The sequence below is a fragment of the Pseudophryne corroboree genome, chromosome 2 (genome assembly GCF_028390025.1).
Source record: "Pseudophryne corroboree isolate aPseCor3 chromosome 2, aPseCor3.hap2, whole genome shotgun sequence".
In the NCBI taxonomy this organism is placed as follows: Eukaryota; Metazoa; Chordata; class Amphibia; order Anura; family Myobatrachidae; genus Pseudophryne; species Pseudophryne corroboree.
Genome location: NC_086445.1, coordinates 304,471,241 through 304,485,149, shown reverse-complemented (window position 1 = coordinate 304,485,149; position 13,909 = coordinate 304,471,241). Strand labels below are relative to the sequence as shown.

The following is a 13,909-nucleotide window of genomic DNA, read 5'->3' as shown; positions in this document are numbered from 1 at the left end:
CTGCAGGGGGGGAGGCAGATATAACATTTGCAGAGAGTTAGATTTTGGTGGGTTATTTAATTTCTGTGCAGGGTAAATACTGGCTGCTTTATTTTTACACTGCAATTTAGATTTCAGTTTGAATACACCCCACCCAAATCTAACTCTCTTTGCACATGTTATACCTGCCCCCCTGCAGTGCACATGGTTTTGCCTAACTGCTAACAAATTTGCTGCTGCGATCAACTCAGAATTAGGCCCTATGCCACTACAGATCCTTAATAAAGCACCTCATTACACTTTATTCTGTGTCATGATTAAAGTTATGTATAGTGAATGTGCATAACAGGGGTTTATTGATTCTTGCCCATCTAAGACAGCAAATTCCGTCGTGCACCTATCATTCAAAGGTGGGTGCGCGGAGCAAGCAAATGTTTATACACCCTTATATAATGTGGAGTAGTGTGGTATTGATTTACTATATAGATTAAGAGCACTGAATGTTAATATAAAGTACTTCTCAAGCGCTTTTGTAAACTAATCAGATGCATCTAAGATGTGTATACCATTACTAAAAAAATTAACAGTAACTTCTCCCTATTAAGAATATGGTTGCGGGATCTAATGTGGTGGCGTGCTAAACATATATCCCCGACACTGTATGCCTATCCGTCCCCCACCGTTTAGGATGAGGATGTAATATCACTGATAGCAAGTGGAGCATTTCCCCAGCTAGTGTGGTGGTAACAGGGACGATCCCTTATTGAGGCTCTGAGTAAATATTGGGCTACCCTGCTCCTTAGTTATCTGACCCGCCATGCGTGTCAATGGATGATCTTGTTTTAAATAGACAGATACATAATGCTCACATTAGTATGCTCCTAGATTACGGACAGATAGAATATGCATGAGAGAGCTGCAATGACAGTGACCATGTCCTTTATTTAGGATATCGTCATCCCGCTATGCCAGTAAATACTTGATTTGGAGACAGTATACATAACAATTGTTTATATTAAATTTCTACTAAATAGTTAGCACAAATGCCGGATTCATATATTAAATGAGACTTGAGAGACAGGCATGTAGGATGCTCAGGTCCTACGTACGTTTTGCATTTGCTTTGTCAGGGTCCCTTAAAACAGATCTATTTCTCTTTCCTTCTTTTTACCTGTTGTAGCAATATGATCTGTGGTAGCACCCCCTGTATCTATATAATGTATTGACACATCAACAATATTAGGGGTTTTCCTTATGAGTCTAAATGAAATAGACGGAATCTTTTCCTGTGCAACAGACTTCCCCTTCCCCCTTTCCTTCATTACTGAAACTGTTGTAAAGACACACAGAAAGTTTTTCAGAAAGAGATTGTTTCAGGTTCAAATACCCTGCTCCACTTTATGTGTTGTTCCATGCTTTACTCCTCCCTTCCTCTCTGTTTAAGGCCACCCAGCTGCATTATATTCTAAGCCGCTATTGATGACACAGACACACACTTAACATCACTTTCCCAAAAGGTGTGGCTGCTGCTGTGGCTGGCTTGTGTGACCGAGTGGATAAGTTCAGTGCCTTATATAGCCACCGTCTCAAGTTTGAGGCTCAGCCAGGCATGAGGTCACTGTGTAAATCATTAATTCATTTTACTTTTTTATTTCTTATCAGTATTTTTATTTTCAATGCAAGAATAAATAAAGGATTCGATCATTATGTGTGTGGGTCCTGTACTTGGTTTGTGGGTCCTGTGTTTGCTAACAATATGCTAAACTGCTACTGACATTGTATTCAGGTCTTTACTGGGCCATCTGTAAACTGTCTTTTCATGAGGTAAAGAACCCTGTTGTAAAGATGCACAGGAAGTTTTTTTTAGAAAGAGAGATCATTTCAGATTTAATACTCTAAAAATATCCTGTTCCACTTTATGTGTTGTTCCTCGCTCTCCCCCTCCCTTTCTCTCTGTGTTAGGCCACCCAGCTGCATTACATTCTAAGCCACTATTGATGACATTGTATTGTAAAAGTGCATGCATAACATCACATTCCCAGCAGGTGTGGAAGCTGCAATGACTGGCGTGCGTGGCTGAATGGTTAAGGTCAGTGCCTTATATAGCTGGTGTCTCAGGTTCGAGGTCCAGCCAGGGACAAGATCAATGTGTAAATCATTTATATTTAATGGTCAGTGATGAGTGCTGTGTAGTGGACAACTGTTATTGAAAGATGGGAATGATAAGCAAAAACAAAGTAACAACACTTTTGCTGATCAGGTCAGACTAGGGTGAGAAGTTTGACTGTAACAGAAAGGATTTGGTAATGCAGATAGTGGATTAGCAGTTCATTGTTAGTGGTATGCAAGTAGGATGTCAGTCAGAAAACCAGACAATGGAGATGATGTGCCCCAAATAATTAGTTGTTCCAGGCATTAACCATGGCATAGCAGCAAGCAAGTAGGATGTCAGTCAGGAAACCAGACAAGGGAGATGATGAACCCCAAATAATTAGTTGTTCCAGGCATTAACCATGGCATAGCAGCTATCACAAGCAAAGAGGTTAGTCCAGGAAGAATATATAGTTGCTGTTCTAAACTGAGATTAGAAACAGGTTGAGCATGAACACTTGAGCACAGGAATGCTGTCATGAGTGTACACTACAACTTTCAAGATAAACGTGCTAAGGGCTGCTACTTAACGCAGCTTGTCCCAATAAAACCACATATTCTAGATCAATTATTAATCATGTGATTGTAAGAATTAAAACATTACCATAGTTAGAGCCAGTTTAGATTCAACTTCCCTCCTAACATATCACTTCCACCTTTCTTTTTTTACTATAAAACTACAGTACAGCAATAATTTGGTTGACATGCATATTTTACTGAATATCCTCTAGCTCTGTTCAAAGGTATATCTCAGTATGTTTTCTTTTGGCTACTTTGTCATATACAGTATCTTCAATGTTATCTCTCATGATAGACAGTTTCTACCCTGCATGCTTTGTTTTCTGTCTGCATGATTTAATTAGTTTGTATTCTTCTTATACTAAACAACTAAAAATAAACTCTTTAGAAAACATTATCAGCAGAGAAATAACACCTCCAAAAACATGAGGTTATGAATTTGAAAAATAGCATGCAGAGAAAATTATTTAAAGATCTGGTCCCTTAAAGTACACTGTAATGCCTTATGGTGTTGATATATAAATTGTCAATCAATTGAAAAATTAAAAAAGGACAATTGTTGCATAAAATAAAGAGACAAATGTAATATTTGTGGAACAAAATCTGTCTGCTTCTACAGAAATATGTATCCAACTAGATGTAGCTCCAGAGCATCTACTTTTTAAACCAGTTATCCAACAATAATTTAAATCTGGGGGGTGTGGCTTGGACGCCAGCAGGAGAAGACGTGTTATACAGGAGCTCCTGCATATTTCGGGCTAAAACCCACAATAACATCATCCCCATACACTTGAGCCCTCCCTGCCTGACCTTGCCCACGGCTGTGGACGTCTCCCTGGACGAGGGGAACCCGCCAGGAGGCCGCAGCAACATTTTTATGATCACGGCCTACCAGAGCTCCAGAGACCGGGGCCTCGAGTTAGCCACCGTCCCGATTTTGAGCTCCAGGCCCGATTCACGGACGGAACGGGACCCGTAGCGCCGCCAGAATCTGTCCTCCTCTCCCCACAACGCTCCCCAGCCTGCCCCAGACCCCCGGCCGCCAGCAGGACGAGTCCTTTTAACCGCTGGACCACAGGGAATTGATTTAAAGTGCACTTTCCTCACCTGTGCACTGGTCGGCGGCCATCTTGGATTCTTAGGCTGATTCTCTGTGAGTCTCACCAGAGGAGAGCCGAGTTCCCTGCTGAGAGTCCAGATGAGAGAGGGGGAGAAGGAGACCCCGGAACCCTTGGCCCACACTCACAGACACCTCCAAGGTTCACAAGACACTCAGGGCTCTGAAGATATAAAAGGCCTGTGACTCGAAGCTAGAGGCGCCATCTTGATTACTGGCAAATAGCCAGTACTGCAGTTCTGCATCTGTCCAGCATCTTCTCTTACACAAATCTTGAGTCATTGCTCATGCTGGAATCTCCCTCTGGTGGTCATCCTAAGATAATGCACCACAGACGTGCACTTAAACCCACCCAGGAGAAATCATTTAAACGCCTTTCTGCAATACTGAGTGAATGGCACTATCAACCATATATTTCATCTGGCTGTCGATGCTACTAATACCGTAATGCACCGCTGATGCCAATCCAAAGGGAACTGCTCTGCTGATGGCATTCATATGCGAGCTACATAAATAAATCTAACCTCGTTGATCTGATTCCAGGAAATAAGACCCCCCCCCGCTGGCTAAGTGATGACCAGGAACAAAAGACCTACTAAAAAAGCCGACACATCAACCCCTCGAGGAAATATGTCACAATCCGCTATGAGATCTTTCTTACAACCCACCCCGCCTGCCCAGGCTGATAATCCACCAGTGGCAGACCACCCCGTCCCTCTGCAGACACCTCATCCATCTCCTTCAGGCACGGAAACGCCACTTGATAGCCCCCCAAGAAACAAAGATCTGCAAGAAATTCTGGCCTATATGAAAAACCTACCCACTAAGAAAGACCTGCAGGACACGGTGAGACGTGAACTGGCGGCCGTGAGACAAGATATCTCCCACGTCTCAGACCGGGTGACGAGCTTAGAAGAACACCATGATTCCTCCGATACATTTTTAATGTCAATGGCAACCATCATTGAAGCTCAATCCACAGAGATTCGTTCACTCCAGACTCGACTAATGGATTTAGACAACAGAGGGAGAAGAAATAATATCCGAGTACGGGGCCTGCCGGAAGATGTCACCCAAACAGGCCTAATAGACGCCCTCACAAAAATCTTTAATGAGATCCTGGGCAACGACCCCGACGACAATATTACCTTCGACAGGGCCCACAGAGCCTTGAAGCCAAGGGGCCTCTCTTCGGATAGCCCACGCGATGTAATCTGCAGATTGCATTACTTCTCCCAAAAGGACGACATCATGCGCAAAGTCCGACAGCTCGACGGGGTTGACTTCAACGGCACACCAATCCAAATATATCAAGACTTGTCCTGGCACACTCTTCAGCAGCGGAAGGCCCTCAAACCCCTAACGGATGAACTCCGCAAACGCCAATTAAAATACAGATGGGGATACCCTTTTAATCTCCAAGTCTCCTTGTCGGGGAAAACCCATACCCTCAACATGTTCTTGGACCTCCCGGAATTCTGTGTGGGATTGGGTATCCCGAAACCTAATCTCCGCGACTGGGACTTTCACATTCCAGAGCTACCACCTTTCCAGCCCTTACACACCGGAGCTCCTTGGACAGAAGTACGAAAGAATGGGAAAAGAAACTCCAAAGGAGCCCCCCCAGATGAGGATTCACGAGTCACCTGATGGAACACTAAAGGAGGGTCACAGCTTCCTGTACACAGCGTGAGATTATGTTACACCTCTGGTGGACCTTTATTTGACATTTAGCAGTTGTGGGGCCCTGACCCCTTACTCCGCCTTGAGGCGCGGACTGCAAAATGAAACTCACTGAATATGAGACTTATTGCAACCAAATACTTGATGCAACCTACAGTTTAACGAGGTTTACAGTTTACAATTTATAGATTATATTAAACAGTTTACGATTAGCTAACATTATGTATGTTTAGTTACTTTAGCTCTACTTTTGATTAATAACCAGATGCCCTAGGCGGGAGTTCCCTTATCCGCCCTACACCCGCTCATGGCAGGAATGCCTCTTAGGTCTCCAACCCTTAATCGGCTTGGTGACCTCAACGCGGGTTTTTCAAATGTTAATGTTGTTGTTTACCTTTCCCCCATGTTTTACCCTCCTCATGCCTTCCCCATACTTCCACCCCTCCCCTTCCTTGACCATTCCAGGAATGCAACCCCCCTTCATGACTCACGCCCACCATGACATCCCCCGGAAGAATTAAAATAACATCACTCAATGCGAAAGGCCTTAATGTCCCAGAGAAAAGAACATCTTTACTGCGGTCCCTATGGGCTGACAGAGTGGATGTCGCACTACTCCAAGAGTCACATTTCAAAATCTCCGCTAAGAACCCACCCTTGACTAACTTTCGCTTCCCTCAGGCCTACTACAGCAACAACCCAGACACCAAATCCAAGGGAGTAGCGATAATATTCTCCAGGACTCTCCAACTATCAGAAATAACAGTCCACAAACCGATCCCAGGACGCCTCCTGGTAGTCAATTGCAAAATATGTATGTGTCCGTACACATTTGTGGCTCTGTATGCTCCAAACAAAGATCAGGTCCCATTCTTCCGCTCTGCCCTTTCCCTAATTGAGCCTCTACTTTCGGGGGTTGTGGTTGTGGGGGGAGACCTGAACTGGACAATGGACCCATCCTTAGACTCATCCTCTGGCACACCCCAAACATCCCAACGTCAACACCGACAGGCTAAGCGACTATTCCACGATCTACAGTTGGTAGATTCCTGGAGAATACTCCACCCCTCTGACAGAGACTACTCCTTTTACTCGAACCCGCACAATGTTTACTCACGTCTTGATTATATATTTTTGAGCCACAGACACCTCCCTCAACTAATAGACTCCTCCATAGGCTCGATAACCTGGTCAGACCATGCCCCAATACATATGACCATCTCAACCCCCCAATCAGCTCCGGGCCAATGGACCTGGCGCCTAAACGAGTTACTTTTACACGACCAGTACTGCAAAGGCGAACTAGAAAAGGTGCTGACAGAATATTTTTCCCTTAATGACACCGACGAGGTCTCCAAGGTTACCCTGTGGGAAGCACACAAATGCACCATAAGAGGCAAACTCATCCAGCAGGGGACTTTCATGAAAAAACAGAGGTCAGCTCATATCACTAAATTACTAGAACGTATCCACCGCCTCGTGTCCTCACACAAAAAATCCCTTTCAAAATCCGATTACCTTGACCTGATAGATACTCGTGCCCAATTGAAAAAAGCCCTCACAGATGGTATCCAGTTTTCTGTTCGTAAATGTAACTCCAAATATTACCAGTGGGGTAATAAACCCGGCCGCCTTTTGGCCCAAGCCCTCAAAGCACAACGCTCATCCCTGTACATTAATAGCATAAAAGACGGAGACGGAACTCCCCGATTCAAGTCCCCTGAAATAGCCGCGTGCTTTAAACAATATTACTCCCTCTTATACAACCTAGAGAACCGAGCCGACAATACATCCACCCCCTACAACTTCCTACAGGCAAAAGCATACCTAGAAAAAGTCTCCTACCCTGTTCTAACCCTAGCAGATAGAGAATCACTAGAGCAACCCTTCACTCAGCTAGAGTTGGAAAGTGCCCTAGCCTCGACTCCCATTGGTAAAAGTCCGGGGCCAGATGGCTTCACACTTACATATTACAAACAATTCAAAGACCTCCTCTCCCCCTACCTTCTCCAAGCCTTCAACTCAATCTCCGCAGACACCCATTTCTCGACCCAATCCTTAGAAGCCCACATTTCGGTACTGCCTAAGCCCGGTAAGGACCCCTCGGTGTGCTCTAGCTACAGACCCATATCCCTTCTAAACATTGATGCCGAGCTATTTGCAAAATTAATGGCAAACAGACTAAACGTACTCCTTCCATCCCTGATCCATAATGACCAGGTGGGCTTTGTCTTGAACCGCGAAGCCAAAGACAATACCACTAAGGCCCTAAACCTAATCCATATAGCGTCCCAAGGAGGCCCCCCTACTGTGCTACTGTCTACCGATGCTGAAAAGGCCTTCGACAGAGTCAGCTGGGGTTTTATGAGGTCTGTCCTGGGGCACATAGGACTGGGTCCCCTGGCACTTGGCAGAATCATGGGACTCTATAGATCACCCACAGCCCGAGTCCGAATCAACGGGACATTGTCCGAGCCCTTCTGCATAAATAATGGAACACGACAGGGTTGCCCATTATCACCTCTACTTTTTATCCTATGCATTGAGGCCTTTGCAAGGGCCATTAGAGCTAACGGCCACATCACAGGCCTGACAGTAGGAGATACAGAACATAAACTCTCCCTATTCGCTGACGACCTACTGGCCACAATAACGTACCCGATCACCTCCCTTCCCCATTTCATGCAGGAACTGACTCACTTTGGACAACTTTCCAACTTTAAAATAAACATGTCTAAGTCCTGTGCCCTGAACATATCCTCGCCCCCCGACACTGTGAATAAACTTAAGCGATCCTTCCCTTTTACTTGGAACACATCACACCTGCCCTATCTGGGTATACTGCTGCCAAAAGACTTATCCCGTTTGTTTAACCTGAACTTCACTCCCCTCCTCCGGACGATCAGAGCTGACTATAGTAGATGGTACCTTAAGCCACTATCATGTTTGGGGAGAGTGAACGTTGTAAAAATGAATACACTCCCTAAATTACTGTACAAATTACAAACCCTCCCAATACAAATCCCAGACTCCTGGTTCAAGTCCATACAACTCCTGACACAGCAATTCATATGGTCTAGGAGAAGACCAAGAATTAGCAGATCCACAATGATTCGCTCCACCCGGAGTGGTGGCTTTCAATTACCAGATATCAGAGGCTATTACTGGGCAATATTGCTCAATAGAGTTTTGGACTGGACGAGGAGTCGGGACACTAAACAATGGGTGGCACTAGAGGGACTCTACATGCAGCAATTCCAAGAGATCTTTCCGTGGCTTCCCTCCCTGCCTAAGACCCATACCACCCACCCAACTATCAACGCGACCCTCTCTTTCTGGAAAAAAGCACGCAATTGGCCAAACATTTCATCCGCTTTTGGCCCAATGACTTCTTTTCTAGCCAACCCCGACTTTCAACCCGGCCTAACGCCATCCCACTTCGGTAATTGGGCCCTCGCGGGTCTCTTTAGGGTAGGCCAAATAGCAACCTCCACGGGGGTCAAGCAGTTCTCAGAAGTGCGACTAAAGTGGGACATCCCACAACAAGATTTTTGGAAATACCTACAACTCAGGCACTACATACACTCCGGGCATAGACACCCCCAAGCTTCAAGGGAACTAACACAGTTTGAGAGGTTGTGTGTTTCCAGATGCAACCCCCAACATACAGTCTCTACACTCTACAAACTAATACAAGACACTGAAGCCCAAACACCCACATCTTTTCAAAAGGCATGGGAGAAGGACCTGGAAATTCGATTGACGGACAAAGAGTGGCGAATGATATTTCTCAAAGCCCACAAAAGCTCAGTGTGCATACAAGTCAGGGAAACCCAATAAAAACTGATAATGAGGTGGTACAGACACCCCTCTCTCCTCCATCACATGTATCCGGGAGTGTCGAACAAATGCTGGAGATGCCTTGGCGCAATCGGTTCCCTAATGCATATTTGGTGGTCCTGCCCCTTAATACGCCCTTTCTGGGCAGAAGTCATTTCTATCTCTCAAGATATACTCCACACACCTGTCCATACTGATCCGGCCTTCTGGTTGCTTTCCCACTCCCCTATCCCACTGGCACAACACAAAACGTCACTGCTACGCCACCTATCCAATGCAGCGCGGGCAATCATCCCCACACTATGGAGGTCCCCAAACCCACCCACGAGAAAACTATGGTTTGAGAGGATCAACCACTACATGAATATGGAAAACATTCTCTTGGGCTCTAGAGACAAACTCTCAGAATTCATGGCCATGTGGCTGCCATAGATAGATTATACCACCTCCAAAGAGTACACAGAGTACCTCTATGCAACCAAGTAAATTAGCAATGCAACCAGCTCTCCATAATGAAGGCTCCCCACCCTTCTCTTAACTCACAAGTCCCCTGGTACTGGTCAACCCCGATCCCTGACCTTCTCCCCCCCCATTCCTTACCTCGCCCAACCCCCCTTCCTCTAATTACTTCACTATCTCTACCTCGATGTTATGATTAGGCTTATTGTATAAACAGAAGGCACATAGATAATGTACTAAATGTTACAGGACGATATATCAACGATTATACTTGTAATAACCCTCAGAACCTGTGACAACTTACTATTTTGATGCCGTAGATTGGATTGTACCTAATTCTAACCACATTTATAATGGCTTTCTGAACTTTGATGTGATGTAATCTTTGAATTTTCTTGAATAAAAACAGAATATACAAAAAAAAAATTTAAATCTAGGGGGTAAGCTTTCTAAAGGTCAATTTTGGTTGATTTGCCATCAATTTTGCAAAGTAAACATTAAGTAAAATGAAAACCAATGACACATTGAAGAAAAACTTAAGTTTGACTAAATTAAAACATCAGACCAACAATCAACTTTTTTTTCATACACTAGAATAGAATCCACAGATTTACTAATGGTCATTTTTAAAATTACCAAAACTAAATGCAAAATCAATGGCAAACCCACCCAATCAATAGAACTACCTCTGTTCAGAGGCGGATTTTGACCTCATGGGGCCCTAAGCATGTACCCCCTTCCTCCAACAATCCTCAGTGTGCCACCCTTCCAATTGTAGCAGACAGGTCTCTGCTCATTATGTGGCCTCCCAGTCAATGTATGTTCCTCAATCTGTCACCCTCCGATTATGGCAGGTGGATGGTAGTTGCACTAGTGTATTTATTATTATTTATTACCAGTTATTTATATAGTGCACAGATATTCTGCAACACATTACAGAGAACATTCACAAAAGTTCCTTTCCCTGTGGAGCTTACACTCTATATTCCCTAAATAGTTTACAGAGAAAAAGAAGTCTCTTTTGTAGGTGCATTCTTAACAATCGGTAAATACCGTGTAATATGTATAGAATCTAAAACATAATGTTTAATAATATGCCACCAAAATACTCATTTGGCTCACAGAGAACAGCTAGAAAAGAGTAGGCATCACTAGGAAGTGAACAAGCCCGCCTGCTGGACGAAACGCGTTTTCCCACTGGAACCCCACCTGGGACCTGGAGCACCTTTGGACTCTCACTCTGTTGGAAGATCCCCAGCGCATATTGCAAAAGGATCATTCTGGAAATCCATACCATTGTTTATCAGTATCCCCTTTGACTACTGTTTCTCTTATAACCAAGGTTATTTTGAATAGGAGTGAGCATATCTGCATTGTAGCACTGCATGATGAACACTAAGACACAATAATGATACGAACTATCAGTTCCTCCACACACCATACGTGATTTAGGGTATTACTACCCATCAGCTTGGTATACCTTCCAAGCACAAGCTAGACTGCATTTATTTCTGTGTGTAGTGACCAGCTCTTTGCAGTGTCTACTGTGATTACCCCAATTTAAAGGTTCTGTGGTAACATTTACCTACTGTATGTATGAGGAGACTATCTCATTAACCTAATTTATAAGTTCTGAGACAATACTGACTTTTTTGTATAGCAGATATTTGTATTATATACGCAAACTACTAACCAATCAGCTAATGGTTGCTCAGCATGTGTTGTCTTTAGAATAATCACTAAAGGTATCTTATCTAATTACTGTGCTTCCTCTCCATAATGGGTACAGAACTAGATTATCCATACTCAAAAATTGTAACCTGCAAATAAATTTGTAAATTCTACTACACTTATTCGGTGAACTCTCATCTGCGATCCAGGAGTATTCTCCTGCCTAACACAAATAGCAGATTCACCAGACTGTATTTTACTTTCCTAACATTTTTTGGGGACACCTGTTCAACGTATACATCTTCTGGTTTAACTTACCTTTCTGGTGCTCTCTCAATAGTGCTGTTTTCAGTTCAGAGACTCTACTTCCATACCACACCTTATATGCCCGATCTCGTCTGATCTTGGAAGCCAAACGGTTTGGGCTTGGTTAGTACATGGAAGGGTGACCTCCAAGGAATACCAAGTGTTGTAGGGGGCTAGAGAACTACTACAACATTGATAAAACCTTAAACACTAACAGCAGAAGCACCTCTATCTTCCTTCCACATAGCAGGTTTCGTTATTTGCTCAAGAGGGGATATAAAAAAATTATTTCTCTACAATATTAACATCACCTGTATGGTGCTACCCAATCCCAGGTGGGGCTCTTTGTAATTCCTGGTCATTTGTGGTATCATTAATACAGTTCATCTGTACTGGTCAGGGAGGCAGGTTACAGTCCAGATATATGACAGTATACCCCCAACCCATATTATATGGAAATTGACCAGAACATACAGAATTTTTTAGTAACACTGATTTTCTATGTAAGAGTGCAGGTGAACCCTTATTTTGGGATACTTTAATTATGAGGCGGCACATCGTATGACAATACACTCACCCTGCATCTTTGTATATTTTGTATCTCTTTTCTAGCTGTTTTTTGTGAGCCAAATGAGTATTTTGGTGGCATATTATTAAACGTTATGTTTTAGATTCTATACATATTACATGGTATTTACCGATTGTTAAGAGTGTGCCCACAAAAGAGTCTTCTTTTTCTCTGTATACTATTTACTTGTCTCTCTCTGACTCTGGGCTCTGGGTGCACCACCAAACGAACACCACAATAGTGATATAGGTCGTACCTTGAGTATCCTACTTTGGTTAGTACTAAATTATTATTATTTATCATCTTACTGTTGTTGATTCATCCCTTTCTTTTTTGTTAATCTATATTCCCTACAACATGTACACATTCCTGACAAGGTTAAATTTGTTGAGAGCCAATTAAAGTATCAGTGTATTTTTGGATTGTGGGAGGAAACCGGAGTAATCAGAGGAAACCCATGCAAGTACAAAGAGAATATAAAACTCCACATAGTTAGAGCCATGGTAGGAATTGAACCCATGACCTGAGTGCTGTGAGGCAGCAAATGTTCACCATTACACTATCTGTGCTGCAGTTAAAAATCACAGTAAAAATCACAGGCTTGTGTAGTCAACTGGCACCTGGCAGCTATCTAGTCACTGATAGCCTACCAGGTGTATTCAGCCAGCTTAGCAATTGGACATTTTCGACAGAAATCAGAAATGCCCTCCTCACTCCATGATCTGTATGTGAGCCCCCTGGGACCCGCTGGGCAGTTGTGGCTGCTTTGGTTGCCTAGAGGTAAATCTGCTACTACACGGTAGTGAGTTTGCTAACTTAAATGTCAGACCTCCTATAATGGAGTCACATTAAAGGCACTGATATATAATTTATGGGGGACCTGCTAATAGGGGATCTGGGACTTGCTTCAATCACAATCAGTGGGGGGGGGCACTGATATATAAATGCAGGCCAGGCACCCACATTCCTTATACTTATCATTACACCCAATTACATTAGTGTTAAATGCATTATATATGGGTGCCTCTCCCCCCTATTCTGATTGTAGCAGCATTGCAGGTCCCCCATCCTTTATAATACTCTTTATTACACTCCTCTGTCAGTGTGACTGTATTGATTATATATTAGTGCCCCAACTGTAGCAGGCATCTCACGTAATACTTAAAATAGAATATTATTGCATATTGATATATCACCAGTGTGTGACTTCTCCCCAGCAATGATTTCAGTAGGCAGATGTTAGACACTGTACTTATAATAACACTGTCCACCCCCATCCATTCCCCACTCCCACCTGATTGGAATTTGAAGTAGGTAGATGTTATACAAAATTTAAAAAAATACTGTAAAAAAGTACACTGGAAGACCTCATGGTTTTTTTTTCTGGGCACATTCTGGCTCCTCTCTATAATCATCTGACGTCATACACACATGTGTCATGACTGGTCACATGCACAGTACTGCAGGACTGGAGACCCAGGCATGCCTTGAAACCGGCACCCAACAGCTGTCTAATCACTGACAGCATGCTGGGAAAACTCTGCAAGTCCAGCTCTTGGACAATATTGGTGAAGTTCACAGTCCACCGGAAATTATTTTTATACAGCCTTGACAGT

General features: G+C 43.5%; 1 pseudogene; it reads left to right on the top strand.

Moving 5' to 3' along the window:
• The first annotated feature begins 11,779 nt into the window (after nucleotides 1-11,779).
• On the top strand, nucleotides 11,780-11,897 carry LOC135052602 (5S ribosomal RNA; annotated as a pseudogene).
• The last annotated feature ends 2,012 nt before the right edge of the window (nucleotides 11,898-13,909 follow it).